Here is a 27,310-nt window from a genome sequence, read left to right as displayed (position 1 = left end):
CCCTTGGAATAGGGCAGTGCACACCTGCACAAACATTGTGACTGCCTTAGAATGACAGTTAGATCATGGCCCACTCCTTTCATAATTGTTCTCATGTTGATTTATTACAAAGGATCAGAGAAAATTGGTTTTAATAAGTGCTGGTTATTCAATGGAATTAAGTTGATCAATATTTCAAAATAAAACAAAACTCTGAAAAGTATAGCTTCTTTTGTTAAAACACCAGAAATATTGCCTTTTCAAATTGGGCTATCATGGCCATCTTGTTAGTCATTCATTCATAGAAAGTTCTATTCTCAATTACTTGTGGCACTGATAATATTTTTAACTGGGTCATGTCCCTAAAATTGTGACATTTTACAAGTATTTTCATAGTTTTATTAGCTTTAGAGGTAGGAGGAGAAACCAACGTCTCCATAACAAATGCAAGAATGGCTTACATAATGAATTTTTGCACAAAGTATTAACTAGTTTATGACAGTTTTCCAAGATCTGGATTGATTTGTTAGTTATTTAGGATATCGTGGTAATTGTTGTTTAAGACTGAGGTGGACTACAGACAAGTTTTTTTATTCAGTAAAAATTGATCAGCAGAGATTGCAAGAGTGCCTAAGTCAACTACTTAACAGGCATTAGGAAAAGTATGAACAATTCAATACATTTCTTCTGGAAGAAACAATGAAATTTATGACACTCCCTGGTGGTCTAGTGTTTACCTTCAGCTCTCTCTCCTAGCAAAAACATCGTGAAGTGTGTGTGTCTTATAGTGACAAATATCATGTGTGAGTATCATTCAGCAAAGGAGGAGAAGGGAAGACAGTTTTCCGGAGAAAAAGTATCTGACTGACTTTCTATAAATCAGGTGCCCGAAGTTTACTTAACTTGAAAATAGTTTGCTACCTTCATGTCAGACACCTGAGAGAATGGTGGCTAGGGAAAAATGTGTAGGGATCACAACTCAAAGAACGCATGGTATCCTTTAAAAAATCCGTTACAATTTTCACATATGCTTTTCATTTATCATTAGAAAAAAACATTTGCATTTCACAAAAACATATGTGGTTTATAATACAATCTACATGTTGTCATTTTATAACTCTAGGTCACATATAATAAAGAATGGATTGGGTGTTTTACTAAATCATTTGTAGTATTCATTAAAACAGAATATTTAGCTTCAATATAAGTGCCCTTAACTGGAGTTTACTGATGAAGTAACTGATTATAAATAGGTGTCTCTTTAACTGCAGTGTTTAAAAAATTATTTTTCTAATTCTAATCTGAAAAAGATAAATTACTTTATACTGTGCATGATTGTATTTCATTTTAATGAAGACAGAAAAAGAGATGCCTATAACAGTTTATATACAGCTGCAGAAAAGGCTTACGCGGCTAGAGCAACTCACTGCTTCGTTTCTCTTTCAATTACACTATAATCGTTTCATGAGAAAAATATCATGTATCACATTTCTGATCTGATCCAAGAAAAGACCAGTTGTCCTTATTTAAGTTTTCTGCTTTTTTTATAAGACACTGAATTTATTTTTATGACTCATTGCAGCTACTTTACCGTTTTCACATAATGCATGCATCACTTTCTGCGGATATTTCAATAAATTAACAATATTTTTGGCCACTACTCAGAGGAAAAAATCTCAAGCATACTGTAACTGTATAAATCACAAGTCCAGTTTAACATGAATTAAATGCATAAAATCCATCAGTGTCTCTGGAATTTTGCCCAAAACATTTGAAAACCACGAATAAAGTAAATGTGATGTCAGTTTGGTTTGTGAAAGATTCCCTTTTCCTTCATGCTTCAGAGAGATAATAAAGCTTGAGTCAAGTGATAAAAATAGTTTAAGGCTTACAATAAGTCTGTTTAGTAAAGTTTGAAACTAGCAGGAGACTCGCCTCTCTATATTTTTCATTTCTTGTTGTTAAAGATTTCACTGCAGTACCTGTAAAATGTGTGTATGTGCTAAGAAACATGCAGTTTATAGTACTCATTTCAAAACCGCCTGTTTTTGAAAACAATGCTTGGCACAAGAAATCAGCAAAGACATTGGAAAAATATTAAAATCACTGTGGGAGTGACAGCAAAAAATGGAGAGAGACAGATTCCTCTGGTCTGATCCTTTATGATACTATTCTAGTTATTGAGTATATAAATTTCAATCCCCTAGTTCAACTGAAGGGGGAAAAACATGATTATCACATCACTCAAAGCTTCACAACTTTAAATTCAGCTCTGATATAAATTCACTCTGTATAAATGACTTTTAATATTTTGTTCCTTAACATAAGCATTAAATTTTATATAATTAAAAATTTATTTACTGTCTCTTCCTTAATTTAGGTTTTTATTTGCTGTTATTACCATTCCTAACCTATCTGGGCAGAAATATCTTTCTGTACATTAGAGCAAGGGAAGTTTTAAGCAAAGGGTAACATTAGCCATGGCACATAACTAGACTTTGAAAGCAAACTTTGGTAAAATTAATAATATGAAGAGAAACTGTTGTCACCACTTCAGCTTCTCCGCTCCACATATATGCATTCATAATGTTTCACAAGGAAAGAGAATTAGGAAGATATAGTCAGACATTGTTAGAATTATCTGTTTTTAGAGTTTACTTAATAAAATTATTAGCTGGCAGCTCTAGGACCAGGGTGAAGGATTCCTAGTATATCGGAGCCCTACAAGGAAGACATTTTTCACCCCACTATTATAAAAAGACTCTGGAAACTGTTTCTAAAACAGAAAAACAGGAGGCAGGATAAGCCAGCTTCTCAATAAGAAAGATTACATGCATGTCTGAGACAGAACCAGGCACAAGTTGGTAGGGAACAATTTAGCGCTGATGTTCATTTATTTTTCTGGTGCTATAAAGTCTTCAATGGCTACAAGTAGTTGACAGGATTTGCAGAAAAACTTTGGGTACAACCAAATGACAGTATTTTCAGAAGAAATTGTTCAGCACTGGTTTAGAGAAAAGGGGTACCTTCTATTGATTGAATTGCCAACACCTTTGAGTACTCCACTTAAGATGATTATCTTGAAGAAAGTGCTGTTAAACTCTAGACATTTTAAATATCTTACCTCTTTAATATATTGAATATTTCTTAGTTCTGAAAGAGTCTATTCTTCCTTTGATACATGTGCTTGGCGCTCATCAGTGCTAATGGAAATTAACAACAAAATAGACCCTTAATCATTTATCTTACATTATCGAAAGGCATGATTTGAGAACTTGATTAGGGCTATAACTGAACAAGATATTATGAAGATTTGATTCTCTTTGAACATATCCATTGCAATAATTCAACTGGAAATTTATTATAAAATTTTCTTTGCCTAGTTATTTTATATTATGATCATATGACAAAAATCTTGTAAAAAAAATCAAAGGTATTCAAACACTAGCTATTTACATAAGTCATGTATTCACAGTTCATTCAACATCCTAGCATTTACTTGGTATACATCACTTTATAATACTAACTGCTTTTGAAAGTGAAGCGTTTCCTTATTTGTCCAGAAAGCATTGTGGAAAAGTATTTTCACTTGTTTTTACTAGGTTTGAAGTTTTTAAGAGATACCTACTTTTAGAAAACCTTACCTTTATGTGACATCCATTTATAAATTTAAGCTGAGAAAAATACTAATCTATATAAATATACCATAGACAACATAGAATGTGTATTCCTCACAGCAAAGCAAAGTGAGATCTGGGAATCTTTGTGAATTTCAGTTATCCTGATACCAATTTTCTGAACATACCCAGTTACACTGTGTCCTCTTGCTGTCTTTATCTGTACTGCTTTTCTCCAGCCAAATTATGCAGTTTACTTCCCCTAAGACATCTCTGCTCCTACTGAGCTACTTTATTTTACAACCCCAAGCCAGAAATTTTTACTGTTGCCAGAAACGTTTCTCACCTCCAATGTTTCTCTTTGTGGGTATTGTACCACCATCGCATTGTGATAGAAATGAATCAGCTAATGAATACAAATTTTAGGTGATTATGAATTTGGTTGTTCAAGTTTTTGCTTAGTTTGTTTTTGTGCTTATGGAGGGAGTATTATCTGATATGATTATACTTAAATTGTGTAATTTTAACTTCCTTTAAATGTTCATACAAAAGACTTTTGCTTTAAAAAAGAAGCAGTAGTACAACCTATGTTTGGATTTGGGGAGTTCAGTTATAACACAGCCAAAATAATAATTATCTAACTACCAGAAATACGGGTACAAACTATTATTAAATGCAAATTATTTGTTTGCCTTAGTAGAATATTCAAGAAAATTAATTTAATCTCTTAAATCAAACAAAAATAGTGAATGTTAATAACCAGAAAGAAAATATAAAATTCGGTAGCTTTCTTGTGAAGTATTATAGCCAATTAGAAATCTTTAAAAATCTCATCCACAATAGAAACAAAGCACAAAATTCACGGTACGATGAATGTACAGTATCTATCAAAATAATCTGCAAAATGTGTTAAGAATTTTAAAGAAAATCAAAAGAATGTAGAGGTGAACCTTTTACCTAAGTGAGAAAATAAAATGGTTTAAAGATGTATCTCTCCCAAATTTCTTTGTATATCTGAGATGATTCCAAGATTAACTTTGCAATTTCAATAAGTGATTCTAGTAATCATCTAAAAAGCAAAAGGTAAAAAGAGTCTAGAAAAAATTTTAATTTTAATGACATAATAATATTAAAATATTCTAAAATATATAAAGTATAAAATACATGTTAATATATAGTAAATCATAATGTGGTCATTAATGATATAATAAAAATGCATCAACAACATAGATGCACAATTTGGCAGGTAAATTGAATGGCATGCACAGAAACAGATCCTAGTACATATTATGTTGTATTTTAAGATAATATTGCATATCATAAGTTGATGAATCATTTAATATTAATGCTAAGATAGTTAACTATTTATTAAAAAGTCGTAACAAATATTTAAATAAATTAAAAGCTAAATAGAATTAGCTATTTTAAAATACAAAAAAAATAGATAACATTGGGACAGCAACAGATTTTTAAGCAAAAAATAATAATAATAGAACACATTAAAGAGGAAAAAATAGATTTTAGCTGGTTACAATCAATAATTATTATATGCCAAACTCACCATACCCAGAACTAAAAACCAAGAGGCAAACTGAGTGGATTATTTTAAATTTTATGTAAAATGACACATATTTAAATATAATAAAATATCATATAAATTAATATGAAAATATCCAGTCGATGTTCCTAAATATGTTGTAACTGTTAATTCGTTAAACATGTTTTAATACACTATGAAGGCCCATAAATTGTAGTTGGCTGATATGCCTTTTAAGTGTCTTGTAATCTCATAATAACAGAGGTTGTTTTTTTTTTAACATCAACACAGTTGATATCTGGGGCTGATAATTACTGTGGGAGACTGTCCTGTGTAAAGTTAGATGTTTAGTATCATCCTAGCCCTCTATCTAGATTCCAGTAGCACTTCCCAGGTTGTGATAACCAAAAATATCTTCAAACTGTCAAATGTCCCATGAAGGGCAAAATCACCTGTGGTTGAGAACCACTGCTCTATAAGCTCTTCCCTCCACCCTCATCTTTTTCTACCGTGGCAGATTATTCATCAGAGAGCTTGGGAGGTTTGTTGCATGGAGTGGTGCATGATCCACAATATGGATTTTGCCGATTACATCTCCCTGGTCTAACATAACACATGCTCAGCATGTAAATGATTGTATTTAGAGGATAGGTCATGTCATAGGTGGCTGGAGACATTCTTATTTCTTCCCCTTCTCACCCACCAAATCAAGTCCTTTGTTATCAAATCTCTAATGTCTTTCAAATTTGCTTACTTTCTTCCTTCTCACTAAACTACCTTAGTTCAAGGTACAATCATCTCTCACCAGGATTAATACCACAGCCTCCTAACTGGTCTCTGTTTTTCTGGTCTTATCCCCATCCAAGCTCTTCTTTCTTTCCACAGAAGCTCAGGTGGTCTTTCTAAAATGCTCACCTAATTATACCAAGCATGGCCCTGCACCTCTCCTCAAGCACTGAAAACCCTTCAATAACTCTCCATGTCCCTCAGGGTATTGTCTGAATTCCTTTCTGGGGCTTACTAAGTATTTTGTGATTGGATGGCCTCTTACTTCTCTAGTTTCTTTTCTATCCCCTATACTTCCAAATGACTTTCCGTACTTTCTCTTCATGTATGTATAATTCATAAACAATGTATACTCTTATTTTTGTGTGTTTAAATTTTGCATAAATGGTAGCATATTGTTCCTATTCTTTTGCAATTCACTTCTTTTTAGATTTTCTTAATTCATGTAGGTCTAGTTCTTTACTGTCCAGCAATCCATTTCTTAAAAAATGTTACTTTAATAAACTTAATTTGTTTATCTTTCTACTTCAATACCTTTGTGTCTCTAGTACTGGCATAAAGTTGCTATTCAAAAAAAAAAAAGGTTGATGGGATTTCCCTGGTGGTGCAGTGGTTAAGAATCCACCTGCCAATGCAGGGGACATGGGTTCGATCCCTGGTCCGGGAAGATCCCTCATGCTGCAGAGCAACTAAGCCCATGCGCCACAATTACTGAAGCCTAGAGCCCGTGCTCTGCAACAAGAGAAGCTACCGCAGTGAAGAGTAGCCCCTGCTCGCCACAACTAGAGAAAGCCCGCGCACAGCAATGAAGACCCAATGCAGCCAAAAATAAATTTAAAAATTTATTTAAAAAACAAAAAAAGGGCTTCCCTGGTGGTGCAGTGGTTGAGAGTCCGCCTGCCGATGCAGGGGACACGGGTTCGTGCCCCGGTCTGGGAAGATCCCACATGCCGCGGAGCGGCTGGGCCCGTGAGCCATGGCCGCTGAGCCTGCGCATCCGGAGCCTGTGCTCCGCAACGGGAGAGGCCACAACAGTGAGAGGCCCATGTACCGCAAAAAAAATAAAAAAAAACAAAAACAAAACAAAAAAAAAAGGATTGATATGCATGAAGGCTAAAGATAAAGGAAATAGTTTAAAAATTAAATATCATAAACATTCAAGGATGAGGTTTAAGAAAGGGCAAAGTGCTATATTTTTCAAGTTTAACACTTGAATCCATCTTTTCCATTTAAAAATTTTTGAAAGAAAATCTAATTTGAATAAAACTAGTTTCATAAACTTATCTCTTCTCCTTTCTGAGCTAGTGATTCCTAAACAACATTCTGTATTGCACTATGTATGTCACAAAGAAATCTTTAATAATGTCATGACATGCAAACAAAATTAAAGTCTATATTATAATAAACGTTTGCCAAATAGCACATTTAGAGAGGAGTGGACTATATTTCTGCAAACCCAAACAAGCAATAAAATGGGGAACAACTTCAAATATTGGGAAATCCTTATTTCTAAAATGTAAGCATATTCTCTTCATTATTTATTAACAATGAAGATAGGTCGGTCAGTAATCACAGTTACAGAATATGAGGATAAAGTACTTTGGGAAATGTCCTTGTTAACTATTTCCAATCCTTTAACACAAGCATTTTCTATGACCTTAACTAACCTTAACTTCTCATTTATTTACATGTTTACTCCTTAAACATAGAAAACTGTAAACATAACTCAATTTAGGAAAAAATAAAGAATGTTTGTTTAGCATCCAAATAGAAATCATTGATGCCCTATGAAATAATTATGTGATAAGGGAATTTTTATTGAATAGAATAAAGATCATTAACAACAAAAGGGAAATAGGAAAAACAGTCATAATGTAAGATTTCTAGTATATTTTTCTACTCACTTAAGATCAACTGAAATAAGAAGATATTGGTGAAATCTGACAAATTTCAGATTGCAATCTGGTAAACATTTGATTTATTCTGAGCTTGTTGATAGCACACACTCAAATCTTTTGTTTTATTCATGTGTTAGACAATCACTATTGACAATTAGCACCTACTAATTCCAGATCTGTTGACTGAAGAACTCCTTTTATTTACTTAGATTTACTTGACTTTATTTACAGAGAAGACCTTTGAAAACCAAACACTTAACCACATGCCCAGATCTAAGAAGGTTTGAGGAAGTAGGTCTTGTGCATGATTGAGGGAAAACAGAAAATTCTTAGCATCAAGTACACTGCATGTAACTACTGAATAAAAGAATAGTCAGATAAATAGAGAGATAAATAGATCAGTTAAATGATGGCTGACAGACAGATGGATATATAGATGAAAGAGAGAGAGATACATGCATACATACATACATAATGGATATCATCTCCTTCAAAATCAAGTTTTTCCAGTGTTCCAAAATTATTTTATGTAAAGGAATTGCCCAGAATATCAAGGAATCCTTTATTCAATTGTCAGTACAAAAACATAGCCCAAATCCAAATTGTAAATTATTTTTGATAACCCAACCTGTTAAATTATCAGTGTCTCTGTGCTTCTGCTGCTTCTAGGATTGTAAATAATTAACAGTAGATTTACCTATTTTATGATTTAGAATTCTGTTATTTACTCTATGCCTTCTTTTCTGAGTTCATTTGGCACAAATATCATATAAGCAATGTGTATAATTTCATCATTTAAAAAAAACCTCTAACACATATCACTGCTACTTGAGGTAGTTTTCAATGAAGATGATGATATGCATAGATTTTCAGACCAATTTTAATTTATATTCTGAAGATTTTTTTTTTTTTTTTTTTTTTTTTGCGGTACGCGGGCCTCTCACTGTTGTGGCCTCTCCCGTTGCGGAGCACAGGCTCCAGACACGCAGGCTCAGCGGCCACGGCCCACGGGCCCAGCCGCTCCGCGGCATGTGGGATCTTCCCGGACCGGGGCATGAACCCATGTCCCCTGCATCGGCAGGTGGACTCTCAACCACTGCGCCACCAGGGAAGCCCAATTCTGAAGATATTTTAATAGTCCATATTAAACCATTGTAAGAATTATTACTATTAGGTAATTTGATATCAAGCATGAAACTTCTGAAATGAAATTTAGAGGTGGAGAATAATCTTGGGGAGAAGGGGATGGCTGAGAGAAGTCTGATGTATTCCTTGAAATTAAAAGCAAAATCGAATGCACTGAACTTTTGCCAATTGTAAGTTGTTAAAAAAAAAAAACTGGAATAACTTTCTGCAAAACAATTTGTTTTGTTGAACTCAGTTTCATCTCTCTTCTTTTAATTTCTTCTTATTTGAACTGTATATATTTTATCAAAAATGGAGGTTATATTTAGTATCCAATTAACTATCCAATAACTAGATATGGCCCTAAGTCTAAAATACATTTTAATTCAATAGAACATCTTGATTCTTATTTCAAAAAAAAGAAAAGATATGACTACCAGGATTATCCTTGTCAAATTTTTCTTTTCAAATTTCCCTTTTCACTTCCAGTTGCACGAAATGGGAGGCCCTCTTCATCCAGTTGTACTCTTGACCTTGTTTATTTCCATACCTTCTACAATAGCCTCTACCAGGCGTTTCTTCCAACGCTTCTATCTTCAAACTCTTTCATTCTATAGTAACATTCTTCAAGCTCTTCAAGCTTCTTTCCTGATTTTAAAAAATGGAAGAGGATAGGAAGAAAATCATTTTGAAAGATTCTTCTTTTAATCTGATACACTTTTAAACTACTATTCAATAGCTTTTACCTTTACACAAACTACTTACGACATTGGTTTACCCCGGCTGACTACTCTTTCTTCCTATAATTTAGTTTCTTTCTCTACTCCTCCAAATGAAATTACTCTGACAAAAATTATTAATAGCCCTCATCGAATAAAAACCTTACAGACTTCTATCTAAATATGTACCAGCAGCCTTGACCTATGTCTCCTTTGAACTTCAGGATATATATCAAACTTATCTATTAAACATACAGCAATCTAAAACTCATTCTAAAAGTGAACTTAACAAGTTGCTCTCAAAATCAATTTTTTGACTTTTATCCTTTCTCCCAATTAGTCTTAACATCTTTTGAGTCTAGTTTCCTTTAGAGAAACGTTTATCCCCTAGTTTAGGGATTGGTTGGCATGGCAGAGAGGATGGGAAATTACTACAATGAGAGAGGAATATATCAGTGTTTCTTCACCCCAGTCATACATTGGCATTACCTAGGGAGCTTTTGGAAAATACTGATGCCCAACACACCACCCCCTAATATTCTGATTTAATGTTTCTGCGTCATCCACTATATGCTGGACACCTGGCATAAAATGTTAAGCAAAAGAGGTATGGTCTCTGCCAGCACATAGTTTTTAGTCTACTGATGGAAACAATTAAACTGGCAATGACTTTTTAGGATAATAAGCGCTATAATAGAAAATATACAGATGGTTGTCACAGAACAAGCAGACCACCTAACTCAGATTCAGAAGGTTAGGAAAGGCCTCTGGAAGAAGTAACTTCTGAAGGGAGACCCAAAGGAATTAGCCAACCAGAGGTGAGAAGAGCTGTCTGTGCAGAAGGAACAGTGTGTGTAAAGATTAGAGACAAGAGGCTCAATGAAAGAAATGAAAGAAGTTCAGTGTGTCTAAAACCAGGAACAAGTTAGAGGAAAGGTGTTAGAGCTGAAATTGGAAAAGTGAGCAAGGACCATATTATAAAGTTCTAATCTCTAGGGGAAGACATTAAACATTCCTAATTAGGGGCAAAAATGTCAGTTATGGGTTCACCAGGTCACGACCTTGATAAACATGGTGGTAAGGAGAAACTGAAACTTTGAGGGGATTATAAAATGTTTTAACAGGGGAAAAATTTATCTTTTGTATTATAAAAACCTTTTTCAAATTTTTCATTTTTGTGTTAGGTCAGAAATATCTATGCTACAATCCACAAAGTATCAGCCAGGAATTATGAAATCAATAAATTTTCCTAAAAGTCTATGAGTCAGTGTTTCTGGTTTGCTTCTTAATTATGTTGTCCTGAAAGGACCATGAAGCCATGTAGGAAGTCCCAGTGGATTACTCACCACCATGTCCTCAAGTCAGTAACCTGGAAGTGATGATGGACCTGTTCCTCTTCTTCCTCCTAGAGACCACAAATGCTTCATGCACACATCCAAACACAAAGTCCTCTACATTTTTCTTTCTAAATATTTCTAGAATCTACCTTCTTCTTTCATTCTTTTACTACTTGCCTAATTGTGGTAGGCAGAATAACAGTTCCCTAAAGATGTAGATCCTGATCCCAACAACATGCAAATATGTTACCTTACATGGCAAAAAGGACTTTACAAATGTGAATAAGGTTAAAGGTCATGAGATGGAGTGATTTTCTTGGATTATCCATGTAGGTGCAATTTAATCATATGAATCTTTAAACGTGGAGAACCTCTTCCAGCTATGGTCAGAGACAGAGATGTGATGATGAAAGTAGGTTCAGAGAGAAGCTATATGGCTGGCTTTGAAGATCAAGAATGGGCCACAAACCAAGGTATGTGGATGGCCTCTGAAAGCTGAAAAATCGAGTCCTGGAGCCTTTGGAAAGGAACATAGCCTTCCAACACCTTGATTCTTTTTTTTTTTTTTTTTTTTTAGTTAACAGACTTTACTTTTTAGAGCAGTTTTAGGTTTACAGTAAATTGAGCAGATAGTACAGAGCATTCCCATAGATTCTATTCTCTACCCTTCTCAAAGTTTCCCTATTACTGACATCTCTTTCATTAGGACAGTACATTTATTACAATTGATGTACCACTATTGATACATTATAATTAACTAAGTCTATAGTTTACATTAGCATTCACTGTTTGTTTTGTACAGTTCTATGGGTTTCAACCAATGCATAATGTCATGTAATCACCATTAAAGTATCATAAAGAATAGATTCACTGCCCTATAAATTCCCAGTGCTCCATCTATTCAACCCTCTTCTCCCCTTAAAACCCTGACAACCATTAATCTTTTTATTGTCTCTATGATCTTGCCTTTTTCAGAATATCATATAGTTAGAATCATATAGTATATAGCCTTTTCATTATAGCCTCTTTCACTAAACAGTGTGCACTAAAAATTCCTCAGTATCTTTTCCTGGCTCGATCACTCATTTTTTTTTATTGCTGAATGGTATTCCAATGTATTGGTGCACTAAAATTTGTTTACCCATTTACCTTTAAAGGACATCTTGGTTGCTTCCAGTTTTTAGCAATAATGAATACAGCTTCTATAAACATTTGTGTGCAGTTTTATGTGTGGATATAAGTTTCCAACTCATTTAGGTAAATACCTCGGAGCACATTGCTGGATCACATAAGAATCACATAATAAGACTACATTTAGCTTTGTAAGAATCTGCCAGATCTCCCCACCAGCAATGAATGAGAGTTCCCGTTGCTCCATATCTTTGCCAGAATTTGGTATTATCAGTTTTTTAAATTTTAGCTCTTCTAATAAGCAGGTAGTAGTAACTCATTCTTGTTTTAATTTGTAATTCCTTCATGACATATGATGTTGAGCATCTTTTCATAAGCTTACTGCCATTTGTATATCTTCTTTGGTAAGGTGTCTGTTCAGGCTTTTGCTTATTTTTAAATTGGGTTGTTTGTTTTCTTATTTTGAGTTTTAAGAACTCTTTGCAAATTTTGGATAACAGTTCTTTATCAGATGTCTTTTGCAAATTCTCCCAGTCTGTAGCTTGTATTCTCATTATTTTGACATTGTCTTTCACAGAGCAGTTTTTAATTCAGTGAAGTCCAACTTACCAATTTTTCAATTCATAGATTTTTTTTTTTTGGTGAACAAAACTTGTCAAACCTCAAATTACCTAGATTTCCTCTGATGTTATCTTCTAAAAGTTTTATAGTTTTGCATTTTACAGTTAGGTCTATGATCCATTTTGAACTAATTTTGGTAATATGTGTAAGGTCAGTGTCTAGATATTTGTTTTTTTTGCATGTAGAGGTCCAGTTGTTCCAGCACCATTTATTATCAATACAAAGACTATCCTTTCTCTATTGAATTGCCTTTACTCTTTTGACAAAGATCAGTTGACCATATGTGTGTGTGTCTATTTTAGGGCTAACTATTCTGTTTCATTAGCGATTTGTCTATTCTTTCACCGATACCACACTGTCTTGGTTATCATGGTTCTATAGTAAGTCTTGAGGTTGGGTGGTGTCAATTCTCCAACTTTGACCTCTTCTTTAATATTGCATTGGCTATTCAGGATCTTTTGCTCTTGCATATACATTTTGGAATCAGTTTGTCAATATCCAAAAAATAAGTTGCTTAAATTTTTATTGGGATTGCTTGCATGTATAGATCAGGTTAGAAGAACTGACATCTTAACAATGTTGAGTCCTTCTGTCCAGGAACATGAAATATCTCTTCATTTATTTAGTTCTTCCTTTATTTCTTTTATTGGAGTTTTGTAGTTTTCTTTATATAGATCTTGTGCATATTTTGTTATATTTATATCAAATATTTAATTTTGGTGCTAATAAAATGGCACTATATTTTTAATTTTAAATTCCAATTGTTAACACCAGGTACATAAAAAACCACTGACATTTGTATACTAAAATTTGTATATTATATTTGTATCCTGCAACTTTGCTATATTCACTTATTAGCTCCAGGAATTTGTTGTTGCTGTTGTTGTTTCTTTGGCATTTTCTACACAGACATTCATGTCATCTGCAGACAGTTTTATTTCTCCTTCTCAATCTGTTTAACTTTATCTCCTTTTCCTATCTTACTGAATTATGTAAGACTTCCAATATGATATTAAATAGAAATGGTAAGAAAAGACATCCTTGACTTGTTCTTAATCTTTAAGGGAAAGCATCTAATTTCTCACCATTAAGTATGTTGTTAGCTGTGGGGTTTTGTAGATGTCCTTTATCCAGTTGAAGAAGTTCCTTGCTATTCTTAGTTTCCCTAGAGTTTGAATAAAGGATGTTAGATTTTTGTCAAAGGCTTTTCCTACATCTATTGATATAACTATGTGAGTTTTCTTCTTTAGCCTGCTGATGTGACTGATTTCATTAATTAATTTTCAGGTGTTGAACCAGCCTTATCTACCTGGAATAAATACCACTTGGTCAAGGTATGTAATTCTTTTTGGTGGGGAAGGGGAGGGTTTGTTGTTGTTTAGACTTGCTAATATATCATTGAGAATTTTAATGTTCATGAGACATATTAGTCTGTAGTTTTCTTTCTGTGTAATTTCTTTATATGATTTTCATATTAGGGTAAAACTGGCCTCATAGGATGAGTTAGGAAGTATTCACTTTGCTTCTATTTTCTGGAAAAGACAGTAGAGAATTGGTATTGTTTTTCTTCTTGAAGTAATAAAATTAGAGCAAATAACAAATATTAAAATCTACTTGCTTAATTTTATAATGGTCTTCTGCTAAGTTTGTGGTAATTTGTTATGGCAGCAATGGAAAACTAATACTCTAGTTCATGTCTTCAATATCGCTTAGCTTAAGTAATCTCTAACTGATCATTCTATCTCAAGCCTCATCCTCCTCAAATCCATCTTTGACACTGCTATCAGAGTGATTGATCAAAACTAAAATTAGACAGTGACTTAGGAATCTACTTAAAACTCTGTAGGCTACAAAATAAAGGCCAAATACCACAACATAAAATATGAAGCCCTCCATGATCTGGCCCCACCTACCTATTTAACTTTAGTTTTCATCATACATTCACTTTATCTTCTCATGATACCAAATTGCTTATAACTTATACTAGAAGAAATTCTTTGATTTCAAGCAAGCAGAAATGAAATCTGGTTAATATAACAAAAATGGAATTTATAAAACAGTTTCCAGATTAAGCAGTTTTAAAAACCCTTGGAAGATGAGGATCTTTCTCTCTAGAAAGTTGGCATCAAATGAATCAGCACCAATACCACTACCATTTCTTTTCATGTGTCTGCTCAAGCCTTAAATTCTCAGAATACAGAGGAGAGAATTAACTTTTCCTATGTCAAGAGCACTTACTTCTCTCCAATCTCACTATCTCCATGTACCATCCATGTGATCAGGGACAGTAGGATAGATTGATCCATGTCTTTGGTCCAGGAACTGAGATCTGTAACCTCAACGAAAAAGAAGAGAAGCTATTGAGCAGACAAAAATGAGAACATCAGCACTAGGTTCCCTGTAAAAGAAAAAACTCTTTTTCTGTACTCACAAGACTTCTGACACTGAATGTGTTGGTTTTCCACACCAAGCAATTCTCCAGTTCTCTGTGGATAGCAACAGAGTGTCTTAAAGTTTAATTCATTGTAACACTAACTACACTAACTACACTAACACTAACTACACTAACTAACTACCTGGAGTTAGTACAGACCCCACAGGTTAAGGGCTCAGTCCCACAGGACTGTCTCCACTTCAGTCACCAGTCACAAGTCTGAGCCTCCCATACATCTGACTAACTATAACTCCGGGGTTTCCAAGACCCTTCCTTCTGTTTGATAATTTGCTATAACAGTTCACAGAACTCAGGAAAACTCTTCACTTACTGTTACCAGTTTATTAGAAAAAGATACAACTCAGAACAGCTAAATGGAAGAACTGCATAGGACAAAGTATGGGGAAGGGAGCATGGGGAAGAGCTTCTGCACCATCTCCTGGCATGCCATCCTCCAAGCACCTTGATGTTTTCAGCCACTCAGATGTTCCAAACCTCATCACTTAGTATTTTTATAGAGGTTTCATTGCATAGACATGGTTGATTACATCATTGACCATTGGTGCCTAAGTCGGTCTCCAGCTCCTCTTACTTTCCTGAAGATCAGAGGATGGAGCTGAAAGTTGCAATACTCTAATCATGCCTTGGTGTTTCTGGCAACCATCCTCCATCTTCTAAGAGTAACTTCATTAGCATAAATTCAGATATGGTTGAAACAAGCTTATTATGAATTGGTTGAAACAAGCTTATTATGAATAAAAAAAGATGTTCCTTTCTTCCATATCACTCAGGAAATTCTAAGGGTGTTAGGAGCTCTGTGTCAGAAACAAGTAACAAAGACTAAATATATATATATATATATATATATATAATTTTTATTATTTCACAATATCACACCTTGGATTCATTATATTGACATTTTCTACATGTATGTCAGTTTCCCCAAGTAGAATTTTCCACAATGGTTTTACAAGATTAGACAGACTAACAGAACTTTCTTCCCTTCTTTCTTTGTGCCTTCCTTCCTTTTCATGCGCAAGAGCAGTTTCAACCTTTGTGCACTAAAGCATAAGTTCTAAGTGAAGAGCATTACACATTTTAAGTTCAAGACAGTCTTGTTTATACTTTAAGGAACAGAGTACCCCCCAAGCTGATATCAGAATTACAAATCTAGTCAGAAAAATAGATGTGTGATCAATCGAAATATTAGATAAAAAGCAGATACAGAATTGCTTTCCCCAATAACTATATTGTTTTTGTTAAAATTTAATAAAAATTTTACTAACAGCAACAAACATTTAGAAGAGCACACCTCATGTCATAATCTCCAAAAACAAACAAAAAAAAGAGTATTCCTTCCATATCTGACAAAAAAATCATGAAATTATAGGCAACAACAGTTTTCAAGTCACTGGCCTGCAAGCCACAACGTTCAGTGATCCCTGAGAGATGGGAAGCAAATAAAGTGAGCCCTTTGATTGCCCAAGTTAGCTGTGAGAACATACCCAGGTTGCTGCCCAGGAAGGGGGATCTCAGGCAGAGCTCGGCAGGATCTATGAGGTGAACAGTTGAGAGTTTAGGTAGAGCAAGGAGGCTAGAGTTCAAAGGACAGAGTGCCAAAGAGGAAGGAACTATACACTGAGAAAACTTTGATGACCTCCACAGGGTCCCCCTTGAATATTCAGCTGAGTACTTATTAGCCCACACATGTGTAAAATTACCTGAGGCTGGGGAACGAGCACCTTCCACAGAGATAGAAATTAGCCTTTTCCTACAGCCAGACTGGAAAACTTCATAATAAGGGCATAAAGCAGAGTACACTGACGTGTCTTACCTCAGTAGGGGAAAACTTCGCTATAGACTGAGCGCTGTTGCAGTCCCATCTAACAAAGCGAGAAAGCAAGATCTGAAAGGATCAAATGTTTCAAAGAGAGCAAAGCTCAAGGCTATTTACAGGAATACAAAAGTATCCAGTACCCAGTAAGATAAAATTCACAATGTCTGCCAATCAATAAAAAATCATCAAGTATGTAAAAAAGCAGGGAAATCAAACTCATAAAGGAGAAAAATCTGTTTTCCATATGTTCAAAAAGTTATATGGATAAATATATTTTAAAAGACTCAAATCAAACTTTTAGAGATGAAAAATACAAAGTATGCAATAAAAAGTACACTGTCTAGGATTACATTTTAGACATTGCAGAACAAAAGATTAGTAAATTTGAAGACACAGCAATAGAAACTATCCAAAATGAAATACAAAGAGAAATTAGAATTTTTTTTTAATGAACAGAATATCGTTTACCTGTGGGACAAGTTTCATTGACCTAATATACTTGTAAATGAGGCTGAGAGAAAATATTTGTAAGTCATATATCTGATAAAGGAGTAGCAACTAGAATGTTTAAAAGAGCTCTCAGGGCTTCCCTGGTAGCGCAGTGGTTGAGAGGCCGCCTGCCGATGCAGGGGACATGGGTTCGTGCCCCGGTCCGGGAAGATCCCACGTGCCGTGGAGCAGCTGGGCCCGTGAGCCATGGCCGGTGAGCCTGCTCGTCCGGAGCCTGTGCTCCGCGGCGGGGTGCGGGGGGGGCACAGCAGTGGGAGGCCCGCGTATCGCAAAAAAAAAAGAGCTCTCAAACCTCAATATTAAGAAAAGAGACAAGCCAATTTTTTAAAAAAGACAAAAATTTGAACTGACACTTTACCAAAGAAGATATATAGATGCCAATTAAGAACATAAAAAGATGCTCAATATCATTAATCATAGATAAATGCAATTTAAAACTACAATGAGATACCATTACACACCTTTGGGAATTGCTAATATTAGAAAGATTGTTCATGCCAAGTACTGGTGATGACATAGATGAACTGTAACTCTCATACACTGCTGATAGGAATCTGAAGAGGTACTACCACTTTAGAAAAGTTTGGCAGTCTTTTGTAGTTAAATTTACACACCTACTATATGATCCAGCCATTTCACTCCTGGGTTTGCCTAAGAAAAAATTAAAATATATGTCTATACCCAGATTTTATATGACTGCTATAGCAACTTTATTAGAACAGCCTAGTCAAAACCTGGAATAAACTATTGATACATACTACAATAACGAAGATCTACAATAAACTAATAAACAAAAGAATAAACTACTGATACATACTAGAACATCAATGAATCTTCAGATAATTTTGCTGAATTAAAGAAATCTGATAAAAAGATTGCATTTTGTGTGATTTCATTTATAAAAATCTAGTAAATACAATCCAGTCTATCGTGACAGTGGTTGTCTAGTAATGGGGAAAGGAGAGGTTACCAGGGAGTGATAGGAGGAAGAAATTACAAAAAGACATGAGAAACTTTGGTCAGTGATAGAGATACAATTATCTTGATTATGGTGATAGATTCATGGATATGTACATGTCAAACACATAAAACTATATTCTTTAAGTATGTGCAATTCATTGAATGTCAATTATGTATCACTAAAGCTTTTTAAGAGATAGTATCCATTGAAAGAGACAAAAGACTATTTTACAGCTGGACATAATTCTAAATTTACCCTTTCTTTTTTTTTTTTGTAAATAAAATTTTATTGGAACATAGACACACCTGTTTGTTTAAGCACCATCTATGGCTACTTTTACACTATGAGGATTGAGCTGTTTCACCTTCTCCATTCCAACCCAACCCAGAAGCAGGTCAGAGGAAAGAAAGGCAAAAAGACAAAGTCCTGGGAATTCTTATTAAACCAGGAAATCTCTCACATTTGGGGGAGAATACTGAGAGGCTAAGAAGAAAAAGAAATGGGAAAAACTCTGAACAGCTTACGTACCTGTTTATCAGCTCTGGAACTCAGTAGCAGCGTGAGTAAATTGTATCTCTAAAACCTCCGAATTTGGTGTAGCCAAGCAGTGCATAAAGTCATAATCAGAAAAACCTAATTATAGAAGGAAAAAATAGAACATAAGTGACAAGATGATTCAAGGCAAAGAGACCAGGTAAAAGAGTTGTCAGGTGATGTTTCTTTCCCCACCCTCACACTCCAAGGGATTCATTGCTGGCGTTTCAGTCTCTCTCAGTACTTTAAAACTTCTGGCATCATTTTGCCTGAAGCTGGGGATGCAGTGGCAACAGTTGTTAATCATAGAAAGGGAAGATGGACCACTTTAATTTTTAAAAATAAGCAAAAACTTTTGGGTTCCACAATGAGTCTGTGGAATCATTTTAAAATTCTCCCAAAGGGGTAAAATATATTCTTAACTAAGTGGCATGAATGTGTCTCAGAAGAGCAAAGAGGACTTCCCTGGTGGTCCAGTGGTTAAGACTCTGCACTTCCACTGCAGGGGGAATGGGTTCAATCTGAGAACTAAAATCCCACATGTGGTGTGACCAGAAAAAAAAAAATTGGTTCTTTAAAAAAGAGAAAGAAAGAAAAAAAAAAGAAATCTCAGATGAGAGACAGGGGACTTGAGTTCTCCAAACAAATGGTACACACGTTCAGGTAATGGCCAAGCATCCTGCCATACATCCTCAGGTGTTAGAAGAATCGGTTGAGCATGAAATGTTAAGTCATCAAACTATGTATCTGAAAGATGATGAGATGATCATAGAAGTCAAAGTGAGCTTTGATGGGGCTGACCATGTTAAACACCAACAGGTTAAAAGAAATGATGTCATATATGTAAACCACAAGAGTTGAAGGGAGGAAAAAAGGATGAGGAAGAAGGAAAGGAGGGGGAGAAGAAGTAAAAGAGATAGAAAGGAAAATAATAGAAAAAATATAAAGGTAATGAAGAGATTCTCCATGAGTGCTTTGTTCTATATCATTACCTAATCAGAACACAAATTGGATTTTTTTAAAATCCACAAAGATGAACTTATTTTTTAAAAAGCAGAATAAAATAAGAGGGTAATTGTAGTGTTAAGGACACAGATTGAATAAAACCATTTTATAATTAAATTTAAAAGAATAGAGAAAATGTCTTTAACATTTTTACTTATGTCCTGGGATGAAGGGATTTTATTTGGATTTCTTAGGACTTCTCTTTTACTTCTCAATAAGCACATAAAACTAGCACCATTAAAATGCAATAAGTAAAATGTTTAATAAAGTATGTCAATAAAGCTAAAATCTAAAGTAGGACCTTAGAACCAGCACTTCATATGATCACAGTAAATTCATAAAGAAAAAAATCAAAATGATTAAAACAATTAGAAAATAATAGATATGAAATACAAATATGATCATATCTAAATATTACTGGTTTCTTTGAAGTAAGAAAATAAACAAATGGCATAGAAAAAAATTTCAATGATATAATACAAGAAAACTTTCTGAAATTAAAGAACTGAATGTGTACTTTATATGAAGATATTGTGTTCCACAAAAAAACCCATACCATCAATAAAAATGACTAACGGGGACTTCCCAGGCAGCCAGCAGTTAAGACTCTGCACTGCCAGTGCAGGGGGTGCAGGTTCGATCCCTGGTCAGGGAACTAAGATCCCACATGCTTTGCGGCATGGCCAAAAAATTTTTTTTAAAAAGGACTAATGTAACAAATAGTACAAAAGTGCAAAGTACTATGTCAGTGCACAGGTGAGAAAAATTAAATCCTACCAGTGGAATTAGAGAAGGCTTCATGGCAGAGATATCATTTGAGATGTGCCTTAAGAGGTGGATTTCTTTGGAAGATGATGGTGGGGAAATATGCAGACAATAGCTTGAGCAAAAGTAAAGTGAGAAATTATAAAGGACTATTTGGAAAAATGCATGAATGGAAGGTTGACAGACAGGTAAAGATGGATGTGGGTCTAAAGAGCAGAAGTAATTGAGAAAAGGTAACCAATGTACTAAACCTGAATTTCATTCTGTAGGCAGTAGGAAATTGTTGGCATTTTTTGAATTAGCCTTCTACATATCACTTTTTTCTTCCAATGCACAAGTCCTACCCCTAAGGCAAGAACTTAAAATAAAGGCTATGATTAATATTTCAGACTGAATTGCCCTTTCCTTAAAACTGGCAGAGCTTAGCCCATGGTTTCCAACCTAGGGTGTTTGGCAATGTCTCAAGACATCTTGGTTGTCATATCTGGGAGAAGGGTGCTATTGTCACCTAGTGGGAAAAGGCCAGGTATGCTGCTATTCATGCTAAAGTGCAAAAGCCAGCCCTCCTCCCCCCACAACAAAGAGTTATCAGCCTCAAAATGTCAGTACTACTGAGGTTGAGAAACCCTGGTCTAAAGCTAGGCTAACCAGCAAAACCACACCATTCCATCCAAAAACACTGTACCTACTTAATCCTACTATCCTACTATGCTGCTCATTCTTGGTAACCAAAGATACTGGCCAAATAAACTCCATTTCTATATTCTCTCATGTTTTGAATTTTATTCCAATATAATTCTATACTTCTTCCCTCTAATTCTCCCATTGCTGTCTTATTCTGCACCTTCTACTTATTCACAGAATGCTCATATACTTTTCTATAGCTTTCTCAATTGTCCTAAGCACCACAAGGGCTGGGAGGAGAGTAGACATTCATCTCAACTCCTATTTCTTCTTCTAAACTATAATATTACTTTCTTGAAATTACTTTTTAGGCTCATGACACTTGGCTACATAATCTCAACGTTTCCTTTATCTGTCATTTTTGATCCTCTTATGATCTAAATTCATTAAGAACACTGAAACTCTCATTACAAATACAGTAATGATCATGAGTATCTCCAGCGCTTATATACACAACTTTCCCAATACCCTAGTCCCACAGACCTCCTCAATTGTAGGGAGTCTATATCCCTTTTATATCACTCTTTTAGTCATTCATACCCAAAAGCATATCACTTTGAACTGGTCCACTCCTGAAAAAACAAGCAACAACAAAAATCAGTATCACAGTTCTTTAATGCTATATCAGCCAAGGTATCTAGGTACAATAGAAATCAACTCTTGCTAATTTAAGCAGAAAAAAACTACTGAAAGAAAATTGAGTAACTAAGGCAATGCTCAGGAAGGCTGGAATGCAGCTCAGAAAATGGCAGTTCAAAGTGAAGATAGGTAGGCAGAACAGCAGCTGTGAGCATGCAACTGAATCCACCAACAAGGACTCCCCTGACCACTACCAAAGTCTCTGATTACCGGAGGTGAGGCTTGATTTACTGCCACTCCCCACTGCATATTAGATGTGGTTACTGACACTGCCAAATGGATTTTCCATTGCCTTCCATTCTTTGCAAGACTAGTTCCTTATTTAAAATTCAAGACAAATGTGTTTCACGCCATCTTGCCTTAGTGCAAAACTCCACATCGCTTTCCCCTACTGAAAAGCTCATTTCTCAAAATCTAGCTCAAAAATGTCCAAGGAAGCCTTGTCTGTCCCACCCAGTAGTTAACCATTCCTTCCTTTGCATCATCTATGTATCTATTACCTCACTAAAGCATTTGTAGTATTGTATTGCAATGATTTATTCGTAAGTCTGTATTTCCTACCAAATAGCCAGTGCCTTGAAAGCAAACACCATAGTTTATTTATCTGTGATTCTCCAGCACTGTGTCTAACATACTGCAGGTGTAAGAATGATTTACTGCTGAGAGGATATCATCCTTCTCATTTTCACATCAATACTGAGGACTCCCTGTTGTGTTTTATAAAGAATTTCCACATTTTTTTATGAATGGATAGAGTTGAGTTTTTAGATTAAAGTTAAAGAACATTGTGCTGTAGACCAAGCAAAGCTATCCTTGTGTGTAGGCAGAGCGGACGTGGGCTTAAAGGCACCTACCTCAGATACCACCTCCACTACTTTTGAAGATAATCCCATTGGTTCTGGAAAGGTCCCTATTAAAATACAAAAGTTCAGACATGTCAGCAGTAAGTTATTAGATAACTGTAGAGCACAACAGGATGTGAGAAGTGAAAACAGAAAAAGAGGTTAAGAAAGCTCTGGGCTTTGAGTTCTACAAGGTGGGAAGAGTTAAGTGAGTGTCCCAGTGGGGGGGCCTAGGACCACAAAAGGCACCCCACTGGGACACTCACTTATCTCAGAGTGATTATTGCTCTGAGTCATCAGAATATCAGAGTTTAACTTCACCTAGGTTACAATTTTGCCCAGGTCAAACCAGCCATAACCAAAGATAAGTGCAGCATTTGAGAGCCTGCAAAACAAATTTCACCCTGTTTTTTGAATCCCTAAAGTGAGAATACATTTACATTTTGAATATTAATATAATAATTTCAGTTTTCCAGGTTGCTTTTCAATAAAACATAGAATGATACTAAGAAATTTTCATAGTTGTGAGGGGAAATAAAGAAACATAGGATATTTTATAACTAGGATGAAAATAAAAATACAGTAAGAATATAAAACTGAGATTTCATACCATGGCATAAAATGGACTTGTGATTATAGGGACCTAGTTTTGAAAAGAAATTATGAATTAAAGCAATAATTGAGGTTAAACTCTCAGTACTCTCAATCCCTCCTGGTACTCTCATGTGTTGTGTATAGGCTAAACTGTAATAACATAGAAGGACAAGGAGGAAAAACTACACCAAGGGTTTTTTAAAAAATATATTAAGTATCTATCTTTGACACTCAACTTGCTTTTACAATAATAGAAAACAAATTGTTTAAAAAATGAATGCCTTTAAAATTTTAGCTACCTTCTGGGTTTCTTTGGTATCAGCTATGGGCACCTGAATAAACATAAGAATTAATAAGAATTATAAAGCCATGACCCACTCTCCTCACCAAAACCAGTTGTTCATCACACTTACCTGCAGACTGCAAATAATAAAAGAAGATGGAGAAAGTACTATCAGAAGATCACTACTTAAACCTGGCGATAATTAAAGCAGAGACCAAGGTCTTCTTTATAAAATGGATATAAACAAATTTTATACTTAAAAAAATCTTGACTGGGCATATTTTCATTTACATTAGTTTTTATTTATTTAATAATAACAAAATGAGTACAGTTTTTTCATAGCAATTAACACAGAATTGAGGGAAAGAAGTTTTAAAGCATCAAATAAATAAACCCTTAAAAACACAAAGTATAAAATCAACCTATAATGGAAAAGATCTGAAAAAGAATATATATATTCTATAAAGAATACATATATATGTATTTATAACTGAATCATTTTGCTGTACACCTAAAACACTGTAAATCAACTCTACTTCAATTGAAAAAATACATAAAGTATAAATTAAATTTAGAGTCTAAAAGTGTATGGGTTTCTAAGCTCTTTTTGCTCATAAACTCACTGTAAAGGAGGAAACTGAGGCCCAGAAAATATTTCACTTCCTCAGCATCACACAGTAGTGAAGCAAGGACTAGACTGAGAACTCTTGAATCCCAGCTCATGTTTTTAAGCCAGGCAAGCTACAGTCCATGGATTAAATCAGACCTGCCGTCTGTTTTTGTTTGGACTGGATAGTTTATAGATTTTTAATAGCTTAAAATAATACATAATATTTTGTGATATATGAAAATTATATGAAATTCAAATTTCAGTGTGTCTATATACAGTTGTATTAGAAAATAGCCACACCTATTCGCTTGTGTATTGTCTGTGACTGCTTTCACACAACAGAGACAGTAGGTGTAACAGAGACCAGCACCCACAAAGCCAAAAATGTTTACCATCTGGCTCTTTACAGAAATAGCTTGCTGATCACTGTCTCAAGAAATGAATTGAAGAAATAAGTCCTGAAGCCAGCCATTCTAATTTCACTAGTCAAAAAATAAGTTGTACATAATATCTGGTTAATCAAACTCAGATTTAAAAAAAAAAAAAAAATATATATATATATATATATATTCAAAAAGCTCCTATTACACGTATTTTCTGCACTGTTTGGGTTTGAATTGTTCTTTGTCTTAGGCAAGTTAATTTGGTTGCATGGAGTAGAGATACACTCCAATAAACTAAGCAAAAGAGAATAGTAAGGAAATACCCAGCACTCAAGGAAATCCAGAATTACAAGACATCTTTGAAAAGGTCCCACAGAGGCTGGGGCTAAAGGGTATTTCTGAATTTTAGTTAGCTGTAGCTACTTTAGAAGCAAGAAATCAAGAACCTCTCTCCTAGGGCTCTGTCATACTTGACCCAGTCATACTCTTCACACTAGCTCTTTTGGTTTCTTTTCCTCTATGCTACTTCAAAACCCTACCTTGCATGTACACTTGTCTGAATTCAGCTTTCACGACCTGATAGGTGTAGCAACTGTGATAAGCTAACTTGATTCTTGAGGTATTTATTAACCTAAGTACCCAAAAATGCATATGCTTGGCTTCGCTTTATTCTAGACAATGGGCTGCTGCAAAGTCCATGATTTGTCTTCCCTAAAATAAAAAATTCACACTATTGGGGAAATCCCTGGCTGTCCAGGCACTCCCACTGTAGGTAGCACGGGTTTGATCCCCGGTTAGGGAACTAAGATCCCACATGCCTCACTGTGAGGCCAAAAAATAAATAAATATTTTTTAAAAATAAAATTTAAAAATCACACTATTGCAATCATCCATGGTTCAAAAGATGGCAGCCTGAGAATAACCTTCCACTAGTGTCTGGAAACAGGGATGTTTTCTTTAGAAGAAACTTTTGTTGGGTTGTCATTCCCCAAAATGTTTCTTCTTAGTTAGCATATATAATCTTTTTCTCTATAGCTAGATTTTATATTTTTGCAGGGCATAAATCACTTCTACTTTTATATCCATGATTGTACTTAATAGAACTTATTTAAGGATTTTCAAAATCATCTGTGGCATGAATAATCATTTCTACCAACTACTATAACAATTAATCAACAGACTCTGGATTATTCAAGACCAAAAATATCAAAAACAAACAACCGTGAAAATTCATTAGGTTTTTTTCTAAGTAAAAAATGAGTTGGATGTATCTGGATATATCATATTCTGGTGTAAAAACTTGTGAACATAGAGTGTAACCCCAGAAAAAGCAAAGATTCTAAAAATAAATTGAAAATAAAATAAATTCAGAGAAATTGTTTACATATTAATGACTGGTCTTTATTCTCAAGTGCAAGAATAGTACTAGTTAAGAAACTGCTTACCTGGGTTTATCATAGGATATCTCAAATTTGAGAAATCTTATCTTTGGTGGACCTGAACTGAAAGCTTTTCTTTAAAATTGAAGCTTTTAGTATTAGTGAAAAAAGTTGCAAAATACAATAATATTTTATACTTGACAGAGAACCATTGATTGATGCAGTTTTTGCTTTTCCTTCACAAAATTGGTGACCACCATAATCCCAAATTTATAACAGATAAGGTGAAAAGTTTCATATGTTAAACCATTGAGATAAACATTACAAATATTCTTTCTACTAACCAGGATTAAACTATATATCAAGTTAAAAATGAAATATGATTATATAAGATTGCACATTTATTTTCTCTATATAGTTCAACATTTAAAAAATTTATTTTAAAAATATATGTTATAATTTGATTCAAGCCCATTTAAGACTTCATATTTGTACTGTACCAATGAAACTTGAGACAGTGGTAGCAATAGTATAATAAAAATTAATCTAAATTCAGCTTTTCTGAATAATTATTACATGCTTAGGAAAGAAACAAAGTCAAATATTTAACAAAGTCAAATATTAAAATGGATTTTTAAAACAAATTTAGATAACTAGAATAATAAATGGTCCCAATTTAGATAACTAGAATAATAACTAGAACAGCTATTAGATAACTAGACTAATAAATGTTATAGTTTTGGAAATAAAGAATGCACTCATCTATATTGTAAATTAAAAATTATCTTCTTTTCACAGAGCACTAAAATATGTGACAGTAGTGATTATATGTCTATTCCATAATATCACTTAAATGTATCCATCTTCCTCTGACATATAAATAACACAATATAGCATTTTTCTTCCTAAAAGAAACTGACTATATGAAAGTTCAACATGTGGGGAAATAACAACATGCCTACAAAAGTAAAGGAGACGCTCTTATGATATGACATTAAACTCTAGATCTGAAGTTGTTCTGGGAATAGTTATTTACACTGCTGGTAAATTTCATATTCGAGGTCCTAGTCTATTGAGTACTTTCCTCTTACTGCCATCAT

This window comes from Orcinus orca, chromosome 11, assembly GCF_937001465.1.
Source record: "Orcinus orca chromosome 11, mOrcOrc1.1, whole genome shotgun sequence".
Lineage (NCBI taxonomy): Eukaryota > Metazoa > Chordata > Mammalia > Artiodactyla > Delphinidae > Orcinus > Orcinus orca.
Note: the sequence above shows the minus strand (reverse complement) of the source record.